This window comes from Pinus tabuliformis, chromosome 3_1, assembly GCF_031772625.1.
Source record: "Pinus tabuliformis cultivar Carrire ecotype Pingquan chromosome 3_1, CPIR1, whole genome shotgun sequence".
Classification (NCBI taxonomy): Eukaryota; Viridiplantae; Streptophyta; class Pinopsida; order Pinales; family Pinaceae; genus Pinus; species Pinus tabuliformis.
The window spans coordinates 737,272,159-737,273,736 of record NC_142301.1 but is presented as its reverse complement, the minus strand read 5'-3'; the positions used below and the strand labels follow the sequence as shown (position 1 = coordinate 737,273,736).

At 45.5% G+C, this 1,578-nt stretch overlaps 1 pseudogene; it reads left to right on the top strand.

Annotated features, from left to right (window-relative positions):
- The first annotated feature begins 298 nt into the window (after positions 1–298).
- Positions 299–1,367, top strand: LOC149189445 (TLC domain-containing protein At5g14285-like; annotated as a pseudogene).
- The last annotated feature ends 211 nt before the right edge of the window (positions 1,368–1,578 follow it).

Sequence of the window (1,578 nt, the reverse complement as noted above, 5' to 3'; positions counted from 1 at the left end):
ATCGACACCATGATTTCTCTTGAAACCCTTAGGCAAGTTGCAGAGCCGAACCCCAAGGTTTTGCAAAGGAGAAAATGGAAGTTGCACACAACAGAAATCCAGAAAAATAACATATGAACGTCTCTGGAGCATGAGAACCTTCAGATCCTCAAACCCTGATCCAACGATAGGAGATCGGCCAAGTGACCAAGCGGCAGACTATTCGGTCGGGATTATTCAATGAGTGAGTAGAGTCAGTCATTTAATGTCCTAGCAATAGGTGTCAGCTCAACCCTCGAACCACACCTCCATCATTAAAATGTGGAGTAGTCTACCCAGGCGGAAGAATGGCCCGATTTCCGGTCACCGCCCGGAAAAACCACCGGCTTCGACCACCGGCAATTTCTCCCCAGCTCCACCACCGTCCGCGAGCTCCGCCCAGCTCCGCCACCCTCCGCATTTAATGATGTTTGACAAGAGTTCCATCGCTGTGTTGCCGCCATTCATACCTCAATTGGAATTTGGGAATTAACCGCGGGCTGCATTCGACCCGGCACTCCCCTGCAGGTCACCAGAACAAGCAAAACCGGAAGGGCAAGAACAGGTTCGAGGCTGCGAGCTGTGGCATCTCATTCGTTCATGCAACCATTGTTTGCATTCTCTCTGCTCACGACATGCGCAATAACCCATGGAAGCTTGATGCACCCAACACAGATTTAGAGAACAAAATCATCGAGTTCAGCACTGCATATTTCATTGTGGACTTGCTCCACTATTTGCTTGCCAACCCATCTGATCACCTCTTCCTTCTACCTAGTAACTTGCAGGTACTATGCAGGCCATGGAGGGTTCTCGGCCATATCTCTGATAGCTGCAAGGGAATCGACGATTCCATTACAGAATGTGTGGACTATTTCTCGTATGGCTAAAACGGAATCTGCCTTGGCCAACATGATCTATAGTTCTGTTTCTCCATTTTTCACTGTGTATTTTACCGTGGTGAGGTGCATTGTTGGGCCTTGGTTGGCATGGAAGTTGGCCTCCTTCTACTTAGCTGGTAAGGCAGATGCCGTTATTCCTTACTGGATGGCTAGTTCATGGACGGTTACTGTTATTCTGGCTCTTTTCGGGAGGACCATCTGGGTTTACAAGCTCTGGACAAGTTTGATCCGTTTCTATGCAAAGAGAGGGACTCCGAAGGGCAAGCTTGGAGCCCAGAAAGGAGTAAGCATAGTGGAGCTTGATCCAGTTGTTATAACTACAATGCTTTTAGTTGAATTAACCAATTTTCCTGTATTTTTCTTTCTGTAGGTGTAGTATTTTAACCGTTCCAATTGATAATAATAGTTTGCTTCCAGGCCCATTTGTAAAGTATTGTACTTCAGTGAACAAACTCTAGAAACAAAAGCCATGGTGCTATTCAGTAGCAATTTTCAAGATTTTGGTGTTGTGTATTTTTTAAATTCTTGTGCAATCCTCAGAATTGAGGCAATTTTTTTCATTATCTTTAAAAGCCTGATAGGAAGATTACTAAAAGGGATGCAAAAACCGTCATTACATCGAATTAACATCCCCAGGTTTCCCCACTATCGACGTATG